General features: G+C 40.1%; 1 long non-coding RNA gene and 1 pseudogene across 5 annotated transcripts in view; one reads left to right on the forward strand and one right to left on the reverse strand.

The window, feature by feature from the left end:
• LOC122710075 overlaps positions 1 to 25,257 on the reverse strand; it is a 68,859-nt gene that overhangs the window by 18,508 nt on the left and 25,094 nt on the right. The window lies entirely within an intron of this gene.
• LOC122673101 lies at positions 2,999 to 3,100 on the forward strand (annotated as a pseudogene).

A 25,257-nucleotide genomic window follows, 5' to 3' on the forward strand; every position in this document is an offset into this window, starting at 1 on the left:
GATGAAGCACAAGTTGGAATCAATATTGCCAGGAGAAATATCAACAACCTCAGATATGCAAATGACACCACTCTTATGGCAGAAAGCAAAGAAGAACTAAAGAGCTTCTTGATGAGAGTGAAGGAGTGAAAAAGCTGCCTTAAAACTCAACATTCAAAAAGCTAACATCATGGCATCCGGTCCCATGACTTTATGGCAAATAAGTGGGGAAAAAGTGGAAACAGTGACAGATTTTATTTTCTCAGGCTCCAAAATTACTGCAGATGGTGACCACAGCCACGAAATCAAAAGAGGCTTGTTCCTTGGAAAGAAAGCTATGACAAACCAAAACAGCATATAAAAAATCAGAGATATCACTTTGCCTACAAAGGTCCATACAGTCAAAGCTTTGGCTTTTCTAATAGTTATGTACGGATGTGAGAGTTGGACCATACAGAAGACTGAGCGCTAAGGTTTTTGAGCTGTGGTGTTGAAGAAGACTCTTGAGAGTCCCTTGGACAGCAAGGAGATCAAACCAGTCAACCCTAAAAGAAATCAACACTGAATATTCATCGGAAGGGCTGATGCTGAAGCCAAAGCTCAGGTACTTTGGCCGCCTGATGCAAAGAACCAACTCATTGAAAAGGCCCTGATGTTGGGAAAGACTGAGAGCAAGAGAAGGGGGCGACAGAGGATGAGCTGGTTGGATGGCATCACTGCCTCAATGGACATGAGTTTGAGCAAACTCAGAGGCATAGTGAATGACAGGGAAGCCTGGCATGTTGCAGTTAATGGGGTCGCAAAGATTTGGACATGACTTAGCAACTGAACAAGAGCAACAACAACATTCTATTGTTTCTGTGATTCTTCCACATCTTCTTTCTCAACTGTTGATGAGTACTCAGGTTGCTTCTATAAATAGGCTATGGTAATGCTGCTATGAACACTGGAGTGCATGTAACATTTTCAAATTAGGGTTTTCATTTTCTTCAGATATATACCCAGCAGTGGAATTTCTGTGTCATTGCTGTAGTTCTTTTAGTTTTTGAGGAACCTCCAAAATGTTTTGTGGCTGCACCACATAATGGTTGCACCAGTTCACAATACCATCAGTGTACTAGGGTTTCCTTTTCTCCACATTCTCGCCAACATTGCTATATGTAGCCTTTTTTGAGGTTAGTCATCATTTTGACATTGTAGCTTTGATTTTACATTTCTCTGATGACTGTTGTTGTTCAGTCACTTAGTCGTGTCTGACTCTTTGCGAAAGTTTTATTTATCATTCGTAAGTGAAAGTAACAGAAAGTCATCTTCAAGAATGAAAGGCCTCAGAAAACATTTAATACATATACTCTTACTTTAAAAATTGCTCAAAGAATGCTGCAACATATTCAAGAATGGATAAGCGATAATATTTTCTTCAAATACTAGTGAACAATGAAATTAAAAAAATCCACAATTTAGACCAGAAAGTTAATGCATATGAGGCATAACACGAATGTCAACAGTATGTCTAAAAATAGAAAACTATTGCTGTATTGTAAAAAAATAGCAATCTTTATCTTAATTCCTAAACAATATCAGTTAAAATGAGAAAGAAAAAGTCTAGAGAGGAAAGAAAAGTATATCAAATGTGTAGTCTTTCAGAGAGAAAAGTAAGAGCTCTTATTTTGGTTTTCACACTTTTTTGAAATAGAATTTACATAACTTGAAATTATCCATATTAAAGCAACAATTTAGTGGCATTTGGTACATTCACAGTATTGTGCAGCTACCATCTCTTAGTTCCAAAGCATCTTCATCATCTCAAAAGGGGAATGGGAGCAACTGATTAATGGCTATGAAGTTTCCTATGTGTATGGAGTTGCCTATTCTGGATATTTCACATAAATGGAATAATATCACACTTTAACTTTTGAAGCTTGTTTTGAAATTTGAAATATAAAAGATGCACCTAAAACAATATGATTTATAATTAGCAATGAAGAGATGGACCAAAATGTCCTAGGCAGAGAAATTCTGTTTTGTTCTCTTAAGCTACCAAATTGCCTATGGAACATTTGCTAGACTACCAGGGAACCATCATCTGTTAAGTAGTTTTATTTGGGGAAACCATAGGAAGAATTAAAATTAGCCTCTCATTTCTATGTCTACCTGATGTCCAAAAACCTGGACCGACTGAAAAATCTGATAATTACTTCATGGAAAATTATGGCACCACTCAAGTCAAGGTTTATGCAAAAGAATAGAATCAGATATGACTAAAAGAATTTCTTGGTCTTGAATGTCTGGTTAGGAAAACTGCCTTACAAGGGATATCAAAAGTATCCAAGTTCCCTGTCTCTTTCACATGCTAAACAAATAAGTTCAGACATCTCCCCTTTTCGTTGAGTGTTTATAGTGTTTCTGTGGTCTAATGTAGACAATCACAATAATTTGTATTCATAGAAAACCTTTTATTCATAAAATTTCAAGTACCTGAGCAGAACAAGCAATCCCAGGTCCCTGAAGTCCCAATTACATTGGAGGTTTGCAGTTTTCCAGGGGTGTTGGGCCTATTCAGATACCATTCTGCCTCCATCCTTTTTTTTTTTTTCCTCTCACATTAGAAAATATGCTATAGGACCATGCAGCCCACATATTTGCTTCTGAGAAGTCTTTTTCTACAAAGGAAATGTCCACAGGGGATCACCTCTTGTTTGAAGCCTTTTCTTATCCTTCCTCCCTCCCCTGCCCCAATATGACTCAGCACTGGCAGCAGAATTAATTACTTTTTGCATTTCAATCTGCATTTTGGGCTTCCTTGGTGGCTCAGACAGTAAATAATCTGCCTGCAATGCAGGAGACCGGGTTCACTGTTTAAACCTCTACCATGTTTTAATAAGGTCTATGACCTTTATGATTTAAGAAGTCCTAGATGTGATTTCTAGCTCCTTCCACTAACTAGTTGTGTATATTTGGGTCTCCGCATGCTCATCTCTAAATTGGACACAACAGCCAGAATGATCAGAAAGAATCTTTATGCAAATCAGAGCATATAGGCTGCAAATAGCAGCCTCCTAGGTAAGTGTATGCAGCCTCTTGCCGGTACAGGTCGCCGTAAGGTACCTTGGAAACAGTCCTTTATAGTGAACATTCATGATTGGCCTGCTGTCCTCAGCCTAGGCTCCAGACAGGTATGCGAGGTAGCTTTGGAGAGTCCCAGGGCACAGTGGCCAGGGTCTACATTGGCCAAGTTATAATGCCCATTTGCACCAAACCGCAGAACAAGGAGCATGTGATTGAGGCCCTCTGCAAGGCCAAGTTCCCTGGTCACCAGAAGATGCACATCTCCAAGAAGTGGGGATTTACTAAGTTTAAGGTGGATGAGTTTGAAAACATGGTTGCAGAAACGTGACTCATCCCAGATGGCTGTGGGGTCAAATACATCCTTAATTGTGGCCCTCTGAACAAATAGTGGGCCCTGAACTCATAAGAGCCTTACCTTCCTTACACCCACCGATAAATCCTACTTTCCTGTCAAAAACAAAAAAAGAAACAGTGCAGATAAAGAACTTAAGACAAACCTGGTACATAGGAATTGCTCAGTCACAGGTAGCAATGAATAGCAGTGATCCCAGTAGTCATCCTGGTTTCAACATCACTGTATAACTACAATTTGGGCCATATCAATAGATTTTTTCCATACACTTGCTCACATGTCTTTCCTATTAGGTTGTCTAATCCCAGAATGACAGGCCCCTGGCTTGTTTGACCTTGTTTTCCCAGCACCAAGCATAGGAGCTTCATAAAAGTTGATTGAATTTGTGAATGAATTACTTTTGCCCACGATTACCATTTTTAGTCTTTTTTTTTTTTTAACTTTCTAGACAACTTATAATCCTCAAACTGTCAACAAATGGCAGTTTAGACTTATTTCTAACTGTCCTTCCCTTGCAAGCTATTTATCCAGTCAGTAACACTGACAGATTTGAAATTCCCCTCTGGCTAAAAAGATAAGCCAAATGAGCTCATGGGGAGGAGAAAAGAAGTGCTTGGAAGAAGAGCTTTACTTATGATTAAGTAAACTCTCCCAATCCTTAGGAATGAGAAGGGTTTGTTTAATATTGTTTCTTCTTATCTGACTTACAACACTTCAAATTCAGTTAATTTTGAAATTTTATTTGTGCCTATTGATAATATCTCATGGAATCTCAAGGTGACGGGCTGGAGACCCTTAATAGGTTTGATGGAATGTATGAATTTTGTCTGTTACACCAACACATGCTTAAAGGAAGCTTCCATTTGTCGAGGACCCCAGAGCTCCCCTAGAAAGCCTATATATTAACAACTATAACAAATGTAAGCTATATGATTGCCAGTTGTTTACTAAGTGACAGACACTTTCTAGATGCTTTACCTATGTTGTTCATAATTCTCAGATTAGTTTTGAGAAGCAGACATCAGAGAATCAGTAACACTTTTAGTTGCAGATGAGAAAATATTTGACTTAGTTTAAGCATTAATGATCCCATACAACAACAAATATGAAGATGGATGGCCAAAGACTCATTCAGCAATTCCATAATGTTACCAAGAATCCTTCAAGCTCTTTCTAGCAATTCCTCCCACCATTTTCAGCACACTGGTTTCATCCTTGTGACCAGCACCTCATGGATTCAAGATGGCTGCCAGTTCTCCATGCATCACGCCCACCAGTGGCCACCCCAAGTGGGAAAGAAGGAGCAAATTCCTGTTTCCTCTTGAGGCTCTGACTTAAGAATTTCCTTACTACTTCTTTAGGTAGAAGTTTAAATTATTTTTGCTCATCCTAAAAGCACTCACTGGTGAAGTATGGGGTTTTCATTGCTGTCTTCTAGAAGAATTTGTCTACTGGGACTGGATCTTCCCTGAGTTTGAGAGACCTCTGCCAGTTATCTGAATCCAAAATCTAGGTTCCATTGACACCAACCCCAAATGGAATAGAAGAATGGAGAGTTCTGACAAAATGTGGTCCACTGGAGGAGGGAATGACAAATCACTCCAGTATTCTTGCTGTGAAAACCCCATGAACTGTATAAAAAGGCAGTCTTCAACACCACCACCAAATTAAGAATATTTGAGGTTTGCAAGAAAAATAAAAAATAAAAAGTCCTTAGGACAAAGGCATTTCTGAAAAAGCAAATAAGGAGAAGAGTAAAGAGAAATAGTTTTTTTTTTTTTTTTTAATACCTACTATAAGCCAGTAACTGTGTTATTTACTTTGTCTCAATAAGATTTAGAACAATTGATTTTTCAGAGAGGGGTCCAGAGAGGCTAGGTAATTAGCCCAAGATCACACAGTATTTCAATGTGATACAGTAATTTGAAACCAGGTATTCTAATTCCACAGCCCATGACCTTTGCACATAACTGCCCTGATCTTTTGTATAAACACACAAAATGAGATGTCTGGAATAAAAATGTATACCAGGAGGTAGAAAGTCTGAAATCAAGCAAACGTTTGCTGGGGGAAGGGAAGTAGAGAGTAGGTGGTTGCCCAAGAAGCCCTTCATTCATGGGCTTATGCTTTCAGATTGCATCAGTTGTCTTACTGCCCACTGATTGGTCCCTCAGAATCATCTCTGCTTCTGACAGTTTCCCATAAATCTGTCCAGATCCAAATTCTTTCTTATTTAAAAGGAGCCACACATTTACAGCCACGTGAACAACTTGATGGCCATGGGATGTGTGGGGCCTGGTAGAATAACTGAGGTCACCTACATTCTGTGTAATTACCTACCCTCATCTTCTCCTCTGACAGTCTCCTTCTGAAATGTCATCTGGATTTGAAAGTGGAAATTAATTTTGAGCTGAGGTATATTACAAATGAATTCTGCAAAGCTCTTACTGCCATATGTAATTCTCTACATGGGAATTCTCTAATACTGGGGATAATATAAGTGATAAAAAGATCCGAAGAGCAAGCATCAAAGTATCTTTTAAGAAGTTTCAATGGGGATTAAGAATGAGGAGAGACCCATTACTTGTCAAAGCTGTGTAGATAAGTAAAGCTTCAGAGGCAGGCAACTTTGGTTTGCCAGCTCTGCCATTCACTGGCTTAAGATCATTGACTTATTTATCTGACTTCCTTAATTGTCTAAACAAGACTGACAAAATTGACCTCTCAAGTGTTTGTGACCATAAGTGAGGCAAAATTCAGCACACTGCCTGGAACACGACAGGCCCACACAGTTGTCCCCTTCCCAGTTTCCCTTCTGAATTGGCACATTTCTGCCCACTCAGACCAGGACTAAAAAGCCAGCCTGCCCCAAGGCTGAGAATCAGATGAAGAAAAATGAGTAAAACCAAAGCCCCTTTCAGCATTTGGTAGTCATCAATTAGGAGCCCCTCAAGTCATAGGTCAGAGTTTGACATTATGGCTAAGGGAAGCCAGTTGGCCTAGAAGTGGAAAAACTGTCTAGCAATTAGGAAAATTTATAGATATTTCTCAAAACTCCTTGAGTCCTGAGCTGGGGAAAAGTGTAGTGGTATGTGTTTTATCAAAGCCTCAAATAAACCCAAGTCCCATCAGAATCACTGCTTAAGAGATGTAAGAAGACAGGGAGAGAATGAAAAGCAATGAAAAGACAACGAAAAGAAATATTTCGCAAGTTTTATTAGCTGGGATAGCGGGCAGTCACGCACTCTATTTTTCTGTCTGCTCAGGCAAGCCTCTGCAGACCAGAGGGAGAGTCATCCTCCCCTTGTTTGTTTTATCCACAGCCTCCAAAGGAAAAGATTTTAGAGATTGCTTTTTCACAGACGTGTATACTGTCTCACTCTGTAATCCAGAAAGCAGATGTTTTCAACTCCCCCTTGGAAATGAGAAGTGAATGCCATTTCTTTTTTCTTTTCTTTCTCTCTTTCTTCATACAGAAATTTTTGCACAATTTAAATATACTCTATGCAGAGAGTATTTCAATTCAGAGCTTCATTTTGGCTTTTTCTTTCTTTGCATAGATTTCCAATTTAGTGTGGATACTGTAATGCTTTGGCACAAATAGAAAAAAAGTTCTTTTCCAGGACAGAATTGTTTGCATTTTGCCTTGACGGTGCCACCTGACCCCCCTGGGAAGGGTTGGATTTCTGCACATCCATCACACCCACAGAGGCCATGTCAAAGCCCAGCCCAACCTCTCTTTTGCACATGTATGGCTGGTTATTCACTACATGTAGGCTGAAGATGAGAACCTGAGGTGGAAAAAGTGGATTCCTGCCCAGCCGCTCAGGACACTGACCCTTTTGTGGGCCAACTCTCCTCTCTTGTTCCTTTAACTGTGACATTCCATCACTGTTCAGAGCTGTTTCAAGTGTGAGCTTGTAAGGTATCACTTCTCCAAAAATTCTATCCCATAACCACTAGCTTTCAGATATGAGGAAAAAGATAAGTGTGTAATAAAGCCAAACATAACAATTAATGCATCAGGATTCCTAAGTGCATTTTGCAATAGCAGATTGTGTTGCAGCTGATGTCAGAGCTGACGTGTTGTTAATCCAATAAAAGTGCACAGGGATTTCTCTAAACCTTGGCTGGGCACACATGAAAATGCTATCAGACCATTTGACATTTTGTTTGAGTTCATTGTCTATCATCTTGAAAGTACTCCAGCTTGATTTATACATATATCCTTTAGAAAATTTTTCCCTTATCTGTTGAAGTCAGTTTTCTATAAATTCTTCAAGGAGCAAAGGTTTAGCTGATCAGAATGAGAATCATAAGTAGGTCTGGAAATTCCCTGTGAGGCACCAATGCCAGTGTTTCTTGGTATTGCTTAGGCTAAGAACTTGGATGGAATGAAGGGATGAACCAAACTATTGGGATTCTTTGTCTCTGAAATCAGTGAAGGCATTCTTTGCTACCATATATGATAAAAGCATTGAAAGTGGCTAGATTCCCTCTGGTACCTTTCCCTAATCAAGCCAGTTCTGAAATGAGTATTGCACACAAGCAGAGTCCCAGGGATTGCACACTGGTCCCTCGGGGCCATGTGTTAGGGTGACCGGGAGAGGGTGTAAGACGGTAGAGCAGAGCGTATGGACCTGACAGTGTGAGTGTGCTGTCTGAAGGGCAGCCACGACTCCACTCCCATGGGATTCAAGTGTGGCAACATTTTCGATTAATTTTTTTCCAAGAAAAGTCAGAAATCCTGATGCTTAAGTGGCAAGGTTAGGGGAAACACTGAAACCATCTGCTCCATACCCAGGCAAGATAGTAGCCACTTGCATGAGCTGTCAACCACAGGAGGTCCTGGTTAAGGATCATGGGACTAAGAAGCTACCACGAGCCAAGAGAATTCAGGAAATGTCAAAAGGAGACTGGAGACGCTAATCCATGCATCCTACTGACCTCCCAGAATCCTCCTTGATGGAATCTGTCTTGTCTGAGCAATGCATGAACCAGCAGGAAGGACCTTGTGTTAGAATGATTGTCCATAAATCTCAAGACTGTGAGCCAAGTGGCAGAGGAGTCCTCCTGGGTTCCCTTAGCCTGTTACTCTCCACCCAGGCACCCCTTCTCAATAAAGTCACCTGCTGTGTCAGTACGCTTGTCTCCTCAGACAATTCATTTCTGAGTGTTAGACAAGGGCCCACTCTCTTGCCCTAGAAGGAGTCCTTCTTCCTGCAAGAAAATCTTTAAATGTTGGAAACCAATTCACATTTAAAAAAAAATTCTATGTACGAATAAAAGCATCTGACTGCTGACCTAGGCTTGTATGATATCAGTTTTAACCTCTGCAATGATTAGGACTTGGGCTTTTGTCCCATACAGCCCAGCAGTCTGGGGCTCCACAGCTCAGGAGTCACAATGACCTTTCCCCCACGACATCCCGGAGTCCATCAGTCAGCCTTCTGCATGGAGCATGAGCCAATCAGAGGGCTGCTTTCCCACAATGCATCTTGCCAGACGTCCACCACAGACAACAGGACATTGACTAATCATATAATGGTTTGTTTCCTGTGAGTGTTGTAGCAAGTTACCACAAACTGAGTAGGTTGAGACAACAGAAATGAATCTGACACGGTTCTCACTGGGCTAAATTCAAGACAGGGCTGTGTACCTTTCTGGAGGCTCTTGAGAAGAATGTGTTTCCCGGCCTTTTCCAGTTGCTTGAGGCCCCCACGTTCTTTGACTCATGGCCCTTTCATCCATCCTCAAAACCAACAATGACGAGCGGAGTCCTCAGGTCATATCACTCTGAGTTTGCTTCCCTCGTCACATCTTCTCTGACTCTTAACCCTCGGCCTTCCCTTCCATTTCTGAGGATCATTCTGATTATGTTGGGCCCACCTTGCGTGCATGCATGCTCAGTTGCTCAGTCATGTCTGCCTCTTTGCGACTCCATGGGCTGTAGCCTGCCAAGCTCCTCTGTCCATGGGATTATCTAGGTGAGAATACTGGAGTGAGTCACTATTTCCTCCTCCAGGAGATCTTCCTGACCCAGAGGTCAAACCTGTGTTTCCTATGGGTCCTGCATTGGCAGGTGCATTCTTTACCACTGAACCATAATCTTCCTATTTTAAGGTCAACTGACTGGCAATTTTAATGCCCCGAAGGATAAATATGGAGCCAAATGTTCTCAATGTCTGCTTTAAATGTTTGGTTTTCCAGAATGTGTACAATGGCCCTACTCACCTTTCACAACTCCTGTACAGTGAGTCCCCTACATCTGAACAAATTGAATCATTTCTGTTCTAAGAGCAGTCGTAAGTCCAATTTGTTTGTTAACACAACAAAGTTAGCCTAGGTATTCAACTAACACAATCAGCTATATAGTACTGGGCTGTAATAGGTTTACAATACTTTTCATACAAATAGAGAAAAAGCAAACAAAAAATAAAGAAACATTTTTCATCTTACAGTACAGTACTTTAAAAAGTATAGTAGTACAATACAATAGCTGGCACACAGGGACTGGGATCGAGTGAACAGGCAAGAAGAGTTACTGCCTGGAGGAGGGAGAGGAGGAGGGAGATGGTAGAACTGAATGATCCTCAGCAATGAGAGACGGAGGGCAAGTTGCAATTTCACTCACTCCTGTTGTCGATGGAACACAAGTTCTAATCTTTGAAAATTCTCAACGTGAGGGTTAGTTCCCCGATGGTTCAGTGATAAAGAATCCGCCTGCAATGCAGGAGACAGGGGAGATACAGGTTCCGTCCCTGGGTCAGGAAGATCCCCTGGAGGAAGAAATGGCAACCCACTCCTGTCTTTGGCCAGAAAATCCCACAGACAGAGGACTTTGGCAGGCTACAGTCCATGGGGTTGAAAAAGAGTCGGGCTAGAAACAGCAACTGAACACACACACTCACACCTACACACACGTTGGCATGAAGGGGACTTACTGTAACCCACAGGGCATTTCAGGATGACATTTATTCAGTTACTTTGCATTTGAATCACAGGAAATTTTCTTCATTTGTATTTGTTTTCCCTAATCTTTTGAGGCTCATACCTCACCACTTAGCCACTTGCTTTCTCCTTTGCATGAAAAAGACAAAAGTTTCAGGTAGTAAATGCCATTTCCTGTCTGCTCACTTTAAATTCCTAAAACCAATAAAAGACTTAGTTTTAATATTTTTGCCTTTTTAAAAAAAATAATTTACTAAACCTTTATTGAATGACTTCACTATGTGTAACACTGTTAGGTCTGGTATGGGCAGACAAAGAGGATAATCCAAAATGAATAAAATGCCCTCCAGTCTTCAATTCCCTTATCAAATATATCAGTTGAGTGGTAGAGGTGACAAACCAGGAAGACTGGCTGTTGGGAGAACAGAGAGTGCTCCACAGGAGACACAAACAAGACTGAGTTTCAAAGTGCCAAATGGAATGTTGCTCTTATTATCTGATTTTCTGCCTTACAATACCAATTCAGTGCTAATATGGAAAGGAGAGAATATTTCAAGTTGAGTGGCAAGTTGAAGCAGGACGGGAGGTCAGAGTCAGCACTGCAGGTGAGGACAAGGGGACAATCAAGGATGGGGCTCCCTTAGATTTCATCTCATTTTGCCCTGCTTTTGGCCAATGCATGCATGCATTTCAGTGGTCCTCAAAACTTTTAGCATGATCCTGTGTGCATGTGTGCATGCTAGGTCACTTCAGTCCGGCTTTTTGCAACCTTATGGATCATAGCCTGCCAGGCTCCTTTGTCCATGGAGATTCTCCAGGCAAGAATACTAGAGTGGGTTGCCATGCCCTTCTTCAGGGGATCTGCACCGAGGGATCAAACCCATGTCTCTTATGTCTCCTGCATTGGCAGGCAGGTTCTTTACCACTATTGCTACCTGGGAAGCCCCTATCATGGTCCTACATAAAATACAACTTGCAAAGTTCAAGAGACAAACATAGCCTATCAAAATAAAACCACAAAATTATTACTGTTGGTTGTCACTTTGCAAATGCTTATTGTATCAAATTTATTCGAAAAGAAGTCTGTCTTCTCCTCTAGGAGAGACTTTGAGAAAGAAATTGATTCTGATTTAACTTGTGTTTCCAAACTTGAGTCACACTAAGCAACTTAGCACCTGTTTAATATGGACATGATTTGAATTCTACTCTGTACCCCGTTGCTTAATATCATAAAAACACGTTACTAGGTAAGACTTGGCTCCCATGAATTCCACCACCTTGACTTCTGCCTGTGATTGTGTGATTATGTATAAAATTAAACTTGATAATCAGTGGACCTTAAGATAAAGGAGAGTATCCTGGATTACCCAGGTAAACCCAAGGTAATCTGGCCCCTAAGGGCAGAGGGGAAGACAGAAATGTTAGGGGAAGCACACTGATTGAAACCGCCCACCCTGGCCAGGCACCATAGTAACCATTTGCATGAGTTGTTTTATGACAGGAGATCCTGATAAGGAATACGGAACTAATAAGCCACCACCAACCGGAAGAGTTTGGGAAAGGTCAAAAGGAAACACCGCGTGTCTATCCACTTCCCAGAATTCCTCTTGCTAGCATCCATCTTGGCTGAGCGATGCGTGCACCACCAGGAAAGACTCTGAATTAGAATGATTGGCCAAAGACTACCCGGAAACGAATCCCATCACCATAAAACCCAAGACTGAGAGCCACGCGGCAGAGCAGTTCTCCTGGGTTCCCTTACCTACTGCTCTCCACCCGGGTGCCCTTTCCCAATAAAATCTCTTGCTTTGTCAGCATGTGTCTCCTCGGACAATTCATTTCCGAGTGTTAGACAAGAGCCCAGTTTCGGGCCCTGGAAGGGGTCCCCCTTCCTGCAACAGAAAGATAAAGCAAAAGAGACAGAGGAAGAAGAAATGGGTAGCCTGAGAAGATTGATGCCATTCCTGGTTCTGAAGTTTAGGGATCATGTGTAAGAAATGGCGAGAGGCTTTTAGAATCTAAAGGTAGCCCCAGCCAACAGGCAGGAAGGAAATGGGGACCTCAGTCCTACCACCACATAGTACTGAACTTTGTCAATGATGTACATGAGCTTAAAAGTGGATTCCTCTCCAAAGCTTCCAAAAGAAACACAACCCTGCTAACATCTCGATTGTAGTCCAGTGAGATCAGTGTCAGACTTCTGATTTACAGAACTTGAAGGTAATAAATTTGTCTTATTTTAAGTCACTAAGTTTATGGTACTTTTTAATGGCAGCAATAAATAACTAAAGCAAACACCAGTTGTAGCTTCCTCAAAATCCTTTCATAACCATTACACTCTTGGTCTTTCCAAAGAGAATTGCTCTTTCCCTTATCTTAGCAATGGAGCAGCTATTGCTCTTTCCCCTCATCCTGCACTCATAACATGAGATTCATAATAATATTAGCCCTGTTTCCTTGTCAACATCTTATCTGAAGCAGTTGATTATAAGTTCCTTGAAAGTAGGGAACAGGTATTAGCCATCTTTATCTCTTGTTTCACAAGGCTTAGGAGAAGTTGTTTATTTCTACCAAAGAGATATCTGAAACTCATTTGAGGGAGAGGGGGAAATAGGCCCAATCAGAGGAGATGCTTTTCAGTCTGGGATCTACAGTGGGAAGTCTGACAGTCAAGTGGGAGTGCTGAGCTCCAATCCACTTAACCCAAAGGAGAACAACCACTACAGGAATGTAGAACAACAACTATAGGAAGTTAGACAGCTGGATTCAGGGGGTGAATATAAGAACAAACATGTTGGGAGCAGAGCAGGAGAGATTACCTAAAATATCTGCTGGTGGGAGATTCACCTATTGAGCCCCCTGGGATGTGATTAGCCTGACTTGAAGGATCCAGGGCAGTGTGGGTGATATGTGTTCAGAGAATGATGCTTCCCTAGCTGACAAGTGATATACATCTCTGGACCACTATTGAGATACAGCTTCCAGCCAAGGTATTATCTCTGGAGTTCTAGAGATTTAACTCCACCTACAAAGAATTCTCTTAGAGGAGGGCATGGCAACCCACTCTGGTATTCTTGCCTGGACAGAGGACAGAGGAGCCTGGAGGGCTACAGCCCATGTGATCGCAAAAAGTCAGACACCACTAAGCGACTTAGCACACACACAAAGAATTCTGACTTCCCTGGTGGCTCTGATGGTAAAGTACCTGCCTATAATGCAGGAGACCTGGGTTCAATCCCTGGGTCGGGAAGATCTCCTGGAGAAGGAAATGGCAACCCACTCCAGTATTCTTGCCTGGAAAATCCCACAGACAGAGAAGCCTGGTAGGCTACAGTCCACGAGGTCACAAAGACTCGGACACGACTGAGCGACTTCACAAAGAATTCTAGGGCCAGATTTATAGTGGGCCTTGCATTACCTTATTTTCCATGATCTAAGTCTAAAACTTCAAAAAATAATGTGTCCTACCCGCTTCAATACCCCCCCAACTTCCTCACTCACCCCACCACCACCACCACCACACATGAGCACTTGATTTTACCTTGGAAAATTCTATTGTAGTGCCCACCTTCCTTTTGGATCTCAGCTAATTCCAAGACACCTTCTGGTTCTCTCTCAGACATGCAGATCACCACCTAATCAAACTTTTCAGCTCACCAGTTCCAAATTAGCCTCTCCAGCCAAGTTACCCATGGAAACGTATTTTAAACTCTTTTTAGCAGAAGAAAATATTTGGATTTTTGCCTACTTTGCAAAGGCTGAGAATCAAATTACAGACCCAGAGCTTCTGATTTTTTAATATTATGTGTCTGTATTATTTAAACATACACGGAAAATAGTATTTTTCCCTAACAAACTAAAGCTTGCTGGCACCAGCACTGCACTGGCGACTGTGACCACTGTGTGGGTCGTGTCACCGGGATGCAGTCAGAGGCCTCGGTGAGACAGTCTGAGTCCACGGAGTGGAGCCAGATTGGGACATGGAATGTGGGCCTTCCTTTTGCTTTTCTGGAAAGGGATAATTACTGACTGTACAAAGACTTTCCATTAATTATTCAAATGTTGCATCCTGTGTCTCAGTGCAGGTCATGGTAGGCTCTCAGGTACTGAAATGTTATTCTCCTTATATTGGTGGAGATTCTTTTCAATTAAAGGACTTTTCCTTCCTCTAATCTTTTGTTTTTAATTTTAAAAAACATTCTTAGCTCATGTATCTAAGCCATGTAAGCACAGGTGTTTTGTGATGTTCCATATTTCAAAAGGAAAAGAGTGAGATCCTTTGAACATATTTTCCAAGCATCTCAACTGAGCAATAACCTATTTTATCTTCCATGTCTGTGAATAGTTTGCAAATGAAGGAGTCTGTTACCCCTAAATTTCTTATAGCGTCATTAGCATAGACTTCACTTGGGAGTTGGTTAACATTTGAACAGCGGCTGAACTGGTTTACAGTTCCACAGTGCAGAGAGGAAAAGTTAGCGAAATAAATTAATAATGTTAAAAAAAAAAGAAAAAATCAGAGCCTTTTTAAAACCAGTTAAGAAAACAAGCTATTCACAATCACTTTAGATGAATCATTAACATTCTAAATTCTAATAACAAATCCATTCATTTGCTTCATTAAGCCAGTCATTTCAATTTTCCCTGCTAGGAAGCTCCTTATTAACATAGTTCAAGTTACTATGTTTACCTGAGTTAAGTAAAATTATATATCTTAAATATTTCACCTCACTAATGATGCTTGACTCCATCTTTTTTCTATTTTTGTTGTTTAGTTGCTCAGTCACGTCCAACTCTTTGCGATCCCATGGGCTGCAGCACACCAGGATTCCTTGTCCCTCACTATCTCCTGGAATTTTCTTTTTTAATTTGAAGTATAATTGACATATATCATTACATCAGTTGCAGGTGTATAACACAATGATTCAATATTTGTGCATGCTGAAATGATCACCACAATAAGTCTAGTTACCATCTGCCACCATACAAAGTTAGAATTTTGTGTATGTGTGAATAACAAAAACTTTTAAGATACACTCTTTCAGTTATTTTCAAATATGCACTGCAATATTATCATAATGTACACTATGCTATACATTACATCCCCATGACTTACGTATTTTATAACTGGAAGTTTGTACCTCTTTACCTCCTTTACCCATTTTGTTCCCCACCAAAACCTGCCCCTCTGGCAAGCATCAATCCATTCTACAAGTCTGACTTTGTTCTGTTTGTTTGGTTTGGTTTTTAGATTCTACATAAGTGAAGTCATACAGTATTTGTCTTTCTCTGCTTTATTTCCTTAGCATAATATTCTAGGTCCATCCATCCATGTTTCCATAAGTGGCAAGGCTTCATTTTTTATGGCTAGGTAATATTCCATTGTGTGTATATAATATTATATATATATATAAACATAGGGGTGCATATATGTTTATGCAAAACATAAACATATTAGTGTTTTTCTTTTCTTTGGATTCCACCCAGAAGAGGAATTGCTGGATTGCCTGGTAGTTCGCCTTTTAACTTTTTTGAGGAACCTCCATACTATTTCCCATAGTGACTGTACCGGTATGCATTCCCACTAACAGTGCACAAGTGTTCCCTTTTCTCCACATCCTCACCAACACTTGTTAGTTCTTACCTTTTCAATCTTAGTCATTCTAACACTTGTGCGGTGATGTCTCTCTGTGATTTTGAATTGCATATCCATGGTGATTAGTGATGTTGAACATTTTTAAATGACCTATTGACCATCTGTATGTCATCTCTGAGAAATGTCTATTCAGATTCTCTGCCCATTTTGTAATCAAATTGTTTTGTTTTCACTTTGAATTTTATGAGTTCTTTATATATTTTAGATAGTAACCACTTATCAGATAAAGGATTTACAAATATTTTCTTCCATTCAGCAGGTTTTCTTTTTATTTTGTTGATAGTTTGCTGTGCAGAAGGTTTTTGGTTTGATGTAGTCCCATTTACTTATTTTTGCCTTTGCTTCTGGAATCAGATATGAAGAATCTTTGCCAAGACCAATGTCAAGGAGTTTGCTGCTAATATTTTCTTTCAGGAGTTTTATGATTTCTGGTTTTATATTTAAGTCCTTAATCCATTTTGAGTTAATTTTGCAAATGGCATAGGATAGTAATCCAGTTGGATTCTTTTGCCTGGTCTGTCATGGTTTGCAGAACTTAATCTATTGAAGAGACTCTTTTCCCAACTTTATATTCTTGGCTCCTTTGGCTATGTATTTGGCCATATAAGTGGGGATTTATTTGTGTCCTCTCTATTCTTTTCCATGGAGCTATATGTCTGTTTTTATGAAAATACCATACTGTTTCAATTACTATAGATTTGTAATATAGTCTAAAATCAGGGAGCAATGATGCCTCCAGCTTTGTTAATCTCTCTCAATATTGATTTGGCTAATTGGAGTCTTCTGTGGTTCTATTCAAAATTTGGCATCTGTTTCTCTGAGAAATACCATTGGATTTTGATCAGTATTGCACTGAATGTGCAGATTGCGTTGGGTAATATGGACATTGTAACAATATTGATTCTTCCAATCCATGTTCATGGAATATCTTTCTATTTATTTGTGTGTTCTTCAATCTTTTATAATTTTCAATGTACAGGTTAAATTTATTCCCATGTATTTTAGTCTTTTTGATAAAATTGTAAATGGGATTTCTTTCTTAATTTCTCTCTCTGAGTTTGCTGGCAGTGAATATGAGAGATCTTTGTATATTGATTTTGTACCCTGAAACTGTATTTAATTTGCTTATTAGTTCAAACAATGTTTTGGTATAGTCTTTAGGGATTCCTATGTATAAAATCCCATAGTCCACAGAAAGTTTCACTTTGGTTTTTTTTTTTCTCCCAATTTTGATGGAAACTTTTTCTTTCTTTATTGCTCTGGCTAGGACCTCTAGTACTATGTTGAAAAAAGTGGTGACAGTAGGTATCCTGGTCTTGTTTCAAATCTTAAGAGGAAAACTTTCAGTTTTTCATTGTTGAATATGAACTGTGGACTTATCACATATGGCCTTTAATATGCTGAGGTACAGTTTCTCTATTCCTACTTTGTTGAGAGTTTCTATCCTGAATGGATGTTGAATTTTCTTAAATGATTTTTCTGCATCTATTGAGATGATCATAAGATTTTTTATTCTTCATTTTCTTAATGCTTATTACATTGAGAAACTTATGGATGTAAAATCATTCTTCTACCCCTGGAATAAACCCCACTTGATCATGGTGTACAACTCTTTTAATGTATTGATGAATTCGGCTTGCTAATATTGTGTTGAGAACTTTTGCATCTAAGTTCATCAGAGCTATTGGCCTGAGATTTTCTTTTTTTTGTGGTGTCCTTGTCTGGTTATGGTATAAGGTAATGCTGATTGGAAAAGGTCAGTTTTCATTCCAATCCCAAGAAAGGCAATGCCAAAGAATGCTCAAACTACCATACAATTGCACTCATCTCACATGCTAGCAAAGTAATGGTCAAAATTCTCCAAGCAGGCTTCAACTTTACATGAACCATGAATTTCCAGATGTTCAAGCTGGTTTTAGAAAAGGCAGAGGAACCAGAGATCAAATTGTCAACATCTGCTGGATCATCAAAAAAGCAAGAGAGTTCCAGAAAAACATCTACTTCTGCTTTATTGATTATGCCAAGGCCTTTGACAGTATGGATCACAATAAACTGTGGAAAATTCTAAAAGAGATGGGAATAGCACACCACCTGACCTGCCTCTTGAGAAACCTATATGCAGGTCAGGAAGCAACAGTTAGAACTGGACATGGAACAACAGACTGGTTCCAAATAGGAAAAGGAGTACCTCAAGGCTGTATATTGTCACCCTGCTTATTTAACTTATATGCAGAGTACATCATGAGAAACGCTGAGCTGGAAGAAACACAAGCTGGAATCAAGATTGCCAAGAGAAATAACAACAACCTTAGGTATGCAGATGACAGCACTCTTATGGCAGAAAGCGAAAAAGAAAGAAAGAGCCTCTTGATGAAAGTGAAAGAGGAGAGTGAAAAAGTTGGCTTAAAGCTCAACATTCAGAAAACTAAGATCATGGCATCCAATCCCATCACCTCATGGGAAATAGATGGGGAAACAGCGGAAGCAGTGTCAGACTTTATTTTGGGGGGCTCCAAAATCAGGTGGTGATTGCAGCCATGAAATTAAAAGATGCTTACTCCTTGGAAGGAAAGTTATGACCAACCTAGAAGCATATAAAAAACAGAGACATTACTTTGTCAACAAAGGTCCATCTAGTCAAGGCTATTGTTTTTTCAGTAGGCATGTATGGATGTGAGAGCTGTACTATAAAGAAAGTTAAGCACCAAAGAACTGATGCTTTTGAACTGTGGTGTTGGAGAAGACTCTTGAGAGTCCCTTGGACTGCAAGGAGGTCCAACCAGTCCATCCTAAAGGAGATCAGTCCTGGGTGTTCATTGGAAGGACTGATGCTGAAACTGAAACTCCAATACTTTGGCCACCACATGCGAAGAGTTGACTCATTGGAAAAGACTCTGATGCTGGGAGGGATTAGGGGCAGGAGGAGAAGGGGATGACAGAGGATGAGATGGCTGGATGGCATCACCGACTCGATGGACATGAGTTTGGGTAAACTCCGGGAGTTTGTGATGGACAGGGAGGCCTGGCGTGCTGCGGTTCATGGGGTCGCAAATAGTCAGACACAACTGAGCGACTGAACTGAACTGAACTGAATGCTGACTTAGTAAAATAAGTCTGGAAACATTCCCTCTTCCTCAATATTTTAGAAGAATTTGAGAAGGATAGGTATTCAATCTTTTGAATATTTGGTAGATTTACCAGTGAAGCCATCCAGTCCTAGACTTATCTTTTTTGGGGGAGATTTTTTATTACTGATTCAGTCTCCTCACTAGTAATCAACCTATTCAAATCTTCTATTTTTTTTTTTAATAATTCAGTCATGGAAGACTGTATGTTTTTCAAAATGTATCCATGTCTTGTAGGTTGTCCAATATGTTGCTCTCTAATTGTTCATAGTAGTCTTTTATGGTCATTTGTATTTTTGTGGTATCATTTGTAATTTCTCTTTTATTTCTGATTTTATTTGAGGTCTCTGTCTTTTTTTCCTGGTGAATCTAGCTAAAGGTTTATCAGTTTTGTTTATCTTTTCAGTGAGCCATCTCTTAACTTCATTGGTCTTTTCTATTGTCTTTTTAGCTTCTATTTTAATAATTTTTACTGCTGCTTTCCTTAATTATTGCAAAGCTTGAATCCTTGCTTAATTCACCTGTACCCCAAGTCCTCACTGACAGTTGAGTTGTGTTTCATAGAATGGCTGTCAAGAAGGGAAGTAGTAAAATTAACTAGCAAAACCTTTCTATGCATGCCGTTCAACCAAAGTTCTCATCAAGTAGACCTTACTTGCTTCTTCACAAGTAGAGGAAAGTATTCCTATTTTTTGCCCATGTGCTCCATGCCAGGCTGTTCTAAGCACTTTAAATGTATTACCTTATTTCGTCCACCTGTAACAAAAGTACAGGTCCAGATAATTTCTTTCTCTACTTAGAAAACCAGGGATTTAGTCTAAGAACCATGTGATTCCAAATATTATGAATATATGTAAGGGAATCGGTTCCTTAAATCTAAAAAAAAATCCCATAGAATACATTATTAAAAGAAAAGCAGAAACATTTCACAAACCCAGCACTTTAGTGGAACTGAACATATTGTTCAATTTAGGGAAACCTGGATGGCTATAGTCCATGGAGTCGCAAGAGTTGGACACAATTGAGCAACTGACACTTTCATTATCTTACAACTAGTACTATAAGCAATAGTTGTAGTAAATAGTTTTGAGGAAAATGATAATGGAGTTGAAAATCCTTGTAAACTAAATATTTTGGAGATAGCTCACACGGAGATTAAGAGAGGGGGTTGTTTCTCCTTTCTCTTTTAAGAGTTCTCCAGGGAGAGTCATTTTCTGATGAGTCCCTGTAGGGGGTGGGATGGTGGGTCATTGCTGTGTAAGACCAGCTGGGTTGGTGGTAGCAGTGGGAGAACAGCATTGCTAGAATCTTCTTTAAAAAATCAGTTACCTCCAGTCTCTCCCCACGCCATTCCACTCTTCTGAGTAACAAAGATAATACTCCAGCACATTCCAGATGTCATTCTCTCTGCCTGGAGAAGTCACCTCAACTTTCACCTCAAGTGTCCCAAAGCATTGTTCTCCAGAAGGACTTTCCTGCCTCCTTGACCATGACTTCTCTTGTTTCTGTTCTATTCCCCATCTCCATGTCTGCCTCATCAGGGCAGCTGCCTCCATGCATTGGAATCCTTGTTCGGCACATTTCCTTCTCACTAAATGTCAAATCTAAGGGTACACTCTGTCTTTACAGCTTGGCATGCCCATGGCTTTACTAAGTCATTTTGCATGTTTTGGGAATGAATGACACTCACATGAACCCATTATGAGGTCTATAAACCTATGTTTTAGCAATAAAAGTGAAAGACAAAAGGGCACAAATGTTACCCTCAGGGACTTGATTATTAATTGGCTGGAGAGCTTTGTGTTTCAGGGCCTCCGGTTCCTCATCCATAAAATGTGAGAGTTGAAATAATCAACTCTCGGTAATATTGCCAACAGCTAGAAATAGCTAGAGTCACAGGCTGATCCTCCATCTGCATTCAGTCCAGTTTTTCTTATATCACAGGTCCTACAAAGGGAATCTTTGTAGCCTAGCTTTGACTTTGTAGCCGAAATCTTAGCAATGTAAATTTCAGGAAGGTCATTGAGCCCTAAATCTCAATTTCAACATTTCTCACTGATTTTGTTTGAAAGAAATGACCACCATGAACATTGCAATTCAGATATGAAATCAACAACCTCAGATATGCAGAAGATACCACTCTAATGGTAGAAAATAAGAGGGACAAAAAAGCCTTTTGATGAAGGTAAAAGAGGAGACTAAACACGTTGGCTTGAAACTCAGCATTTAAAAAACTAAGATCATGGCATCCAGTCCCATCACTTCATGGCAAAAAGAAGGGGAAAAAGTAGAAGCAGTGACAGATTTTCTTTTCTTGGGCTCCAAAAATCACTGCAGTGACTGCAGTCATGAAATTAAAAGACTGCTTGCTCCTTGGCAGGAAAGCTATGACAAACCTAAACAGCATATTAAAAAAGATATCTCTTTGTTGACAAAGGTACATATAGTCAAAACTATGGTTTTTTCAATAGTCATGTATGTGAGAGTTGGACCATAAAAAAGGCTGAGTGCTGAAGAATTGATGCTTTCAAATTGCAACAGTGGAGAAGACTGTTGAGAGTCTCTTGGACTGCAAGGAGGTGACATCAGTCAATCCTAAAGGAAATGAACTCAATATTCATTGGAAGGACTGTTGTTGAAGTGAAAGCTTCAATGCTTTGGCTACCTGATGCTAAGAGCTGACTTATTGGAAAAGACCCTGATGCTGGGAAAGACTGAAAGCAAAAGGAGAAGAGGGCAACAGAGGATGAGATGGTTGGATAGCATCACTGATTCTGTGTACGTGAATTTGAGCAAACTCTGGAAGATAGTGGAGAACAGAGGAGCCTAGGGTGCTGCAGTCCATGTGGTCACAAAGAGCCAGACATGACTTAGTGCCTGAAAAACAACAATAATAACATGTAATGCCGTATGATAATGAAGACATAGATTGCACGATACTGAAAGTAATGAAAGGAACTTTCTATCACAAACTGTGGTCCTCTGTGCTCCAAAATACTCTTGAGATATAAAATGATATTGGTGAATAAATATCCACATATCCACAGAATACAACGTTTTTTTTCAGAATATAACTTTCAAGATTTAAATTTTGTTTTAGCAAAGGAAATAATATGTGATCTTAAGGAGAGTCAATCAGTTCAGTTCAGTCGCTCAGTCGTGTCCGACTATTTGCGACCCCATGAATCGCAGCACGCCAGGCCTCCCTGTCCATCACAAACTCCCGGAGTTTACTCAAACTCATGCCCATCGAGTCGGTGATGCCATCCAGCCATCTCATCTTCTGTCGTCCCCTTCTCCTCCTGCCCCCAATCCCTCCCAGCATCAGGGTCTTTTCCAATGAGTCAACTCTTCGCATGTGGTGGCCAAAGTATTGGAGTTTCAGTTTCAGCATCAGTCCTTCCAATGAACACCCAGGACTGATCTCCTTCAGGATGGACTGGCTGGATCTCCTTGCAGTCCAAGGGACTCTCGAGAGTCTTCTCCAACACCACAGTTCAAAAGCATCAATTTTTCGGCACTCAACTTTCTTCACAGTCCAACTTTCACATCCGTACATGACCACTGGAAAAACCATAGCCTTGACTAGATGGACCTTTGTTGGCAAAGTAATGCCTCTGCTTTTTAATATGCTATCTAGGTTGGTCATAACTTTCCTTCCAAGGAGTAAGTGTCTTTTAATTTCATGGCTGCAGTCACCATCTGCAGTGATTTTGGAGCCCAAAAAAATAAAGGCTGACACTGTTTACACTGTCTCCCCATCTATTTCCCATGAGGTGATGGGACCAGATGCCATGATCTTAGTTTTCTGAATGTTGAGCTTTAAGCCAACTTTTTCACTCTCCTCTTTCACTTTCTGCCATAAGGGTGGTGTCATCTGCATATCTAAGAAGAGTCAATAGTTATTGACAATTAGATTAACATGTTATGTGACAGGTAAAAGAATAAGTGAATTCCACTTACAAATCTAAACACAAAGAGCAACAACAACAACAACAAAAGTGAATTGTAAAAGCAAATGCATTGGATTCAGAGAGAATTTCTTTAGTCCAATTTTACCTTGCAAATAGCAGGAAGAAAAATGTTACTTCAGAGCATATTCAAAGGAAAGTCTTCCTTCCATGTAAAATCAAACCATCTTACAAATTAGAAGATATTGTAACTATCCCAACTTCAGGCAGATGGAGAGAATTTGTACAGTACACAGCTGTCCTTACATTGCCCTTTTGTTACTATAAAGTACAGTAAAGAGCCTGATCCCTGCAGGAATGAGATATGGCCTTTTTTTGTTGAAGAGAGTTGCACTTTCATGATTTCCTACAAAACAGCTGCAAAAATACCTACAGTAGGGCATCTGGAATTCCTAAAAGTGACTTGAGGATTTGTAGCTAATGAAACATTGTGAAATAACACTCACCATGTTGTAAAAAATACCCTTAACCATTTATTAGCATTCTTTAAGACAAAAATAAAAGGTGCCCTAAGCACATTAGCCCAGCTTGATTAGAAGAAAATGCTAAAGTGACAAAGAAATTGTGTAAATAGATGCCTTGCCAGAAACAGACCTTGACATCATAAGACATTTCAATCTGTTTTAACAGTTATGAAGAACAGTGTGGTAAAATACCACCGTGATGGCTGCAGCTTAAACTGTTTGATCAGATTCTGGAGCATCATCAGTAATAACTTACATGTTCTTTAAAAATGTGGTTTCCTGTTGAGACCAAGCACTGTTCCCAGAAAAAAAAACGGAATTCTTTTAAAGATGTTTTTCATTTTTACCTCTCACAAAATAGGACTATCAAAGTGAAAGCAATGGCCTTTCCATGAGAACTTGGGTCAAATAAACCATGTATTGTTCCATCTTAAAATGAAACATCTGGCTGACTTAAGAAGAAAACGAGCTTAATTATTTCTGAGTATCTAGCAGAGAGAGGTTAACTTCAAAATCTATATGTCTTTCCAAGATGGACATGGAAGAAAAAAAGAAAACAACTATGAAGTTATTTTTGACTCAGGAAAGTAGATCTGGAGGTAATTTAGTGAACACAAATTACCGCTGACAAGGGAAGAAATAATTTATTCTCCTGGTGAGTCTTTTTATATGAGTGGGCAGCATGGAGCTGTCAGCAGGGAAAAGGCATTTGGATGGATTTAAAAATAATTTAAACCAAGTCCAATATCCTATAAGATATCTAGGACATCATATGAAGTTGTGGGATTTCTTGGAGAAGTTTTATTTCTAAATCGGAGCTTGAAGGTGAAATTATGAGATATAAATTCAGGTGGAGGAGAGCTTGGAGATAATGTATTTCTTAGCAAATTCTTCTCTTTAGCCTCACTTTTGTTTTTTTTTCCTTTTTCCTGGGTCCTCAATCTAATAGTCTCTGCTCACCAGAGTGTTTATAGATGTCTACTTGGAAGTCCTTCCTCAGGTCCACATGCTCCTACCAATGGCTCCATCCTGCTGTGAGCCTTGGCTTCCTTCACTGATGGTCACCACCAGGTATAATCTGCTTGGAAGGGTGTTGTCATTTCTCTGTTTGAACCATGGCACATGGTTGGGCTAGGATACTGACTGGATACATGTCCCTGCTTTCCCTCATTTTCCTATTTCCTCTTCTCCACTTTGGGCACCACTTAAGACTGAAGGTGGAGAAGGCAATGGCACCCCACTCCAGTACTCTTGCCTGGAAAATCCCATGGACGGAGGAGCCTGGTAGACTGCAGTCCATGGGGTCGCTAAGAGTCAGACACGACTGAGCGACTTCCCTTTCACTTTTCACTTTCGTGCATTGGAGAAGGAAATGGTAACCCACTCCAGTGTTCTTGCCTGGAGAATCCGAGGGACGGGGGAGCCTGGTGGGCTGCCGTCTATGGGGTCGCACAGAGTTGGACATGACTGAAGCGACTTAGCAGTAAGACTGAAGGGGTGATCAGACTTTCCTGAAGGCATAAAGGAAGCAGATGCAAGATAAGTACATCCTAGAAGAGAAAAATTATAACTGTACTCCAAATCCATTTTCTCCCATAGTTTGAAGAGAAAGCACACATAATTGGAAGGAAAAGCATCTTCACAAAGTATATCCTTGGGGACATACTCAACCTTGGCCCCCTGACTTGCA

This window comes from Cervus elaphus, chromosome 16 (assembly GCF_910594005.1).
Source record: "Cervus elaphus chromosome 16, mCerEla1.1, whole genome shotgun sequence".
In the NCBI taxonomy this organism is placed as follows: Eukaryota; Metazoa; Chordata; class Mammalia; order Artiodactyla; family Cervidae; genus Cervus; species Cervus elaphus.